This window comes from Fulmarus glacialis, unplaced genomic scaffold (assembly GCF_000690835.1).
Source record: "Fulmarus glacialis isolate BGI_N327 unplaced genomic scaffold, ASM69083v1 scaffold40323, whole genome shotgun sequence".
Lineage (NCBI taxonomy): Eukaryota > Metazoa > Chordata > Aves > Procellariiformes > Procellariidae > Fulmarus > Fulmarus glacialis.
In genome coordinates, this window is record NW_009204334.1 from 1 (window position 1) to 249 (window position 249).

Genomic DNA, 249 nt, shown 5'->3' on the forward strand with positions numbered 1-249 from the left:
CCCCTTTCCCGAGCGGGCTGCTGCTTTCACCAGGGTTTCCCTTGTTCCGCTGCAGCCCCACTGCGGGGGGGTCCTGCCTGAGAGCAATTCCCCCGGGAAAATCACCCTCCACCACGTCCCACCCGGCTTCCAGCACAAGGCACGAGCAGGTCGGAAAAGCAGAGCCGACGCAAAGCGTCCCACGGCCACGCTCACGCATCCCCGACTCCCGAGCAGCTCTAGGCTTCTGGTTTTTTTAATTTGCCTACC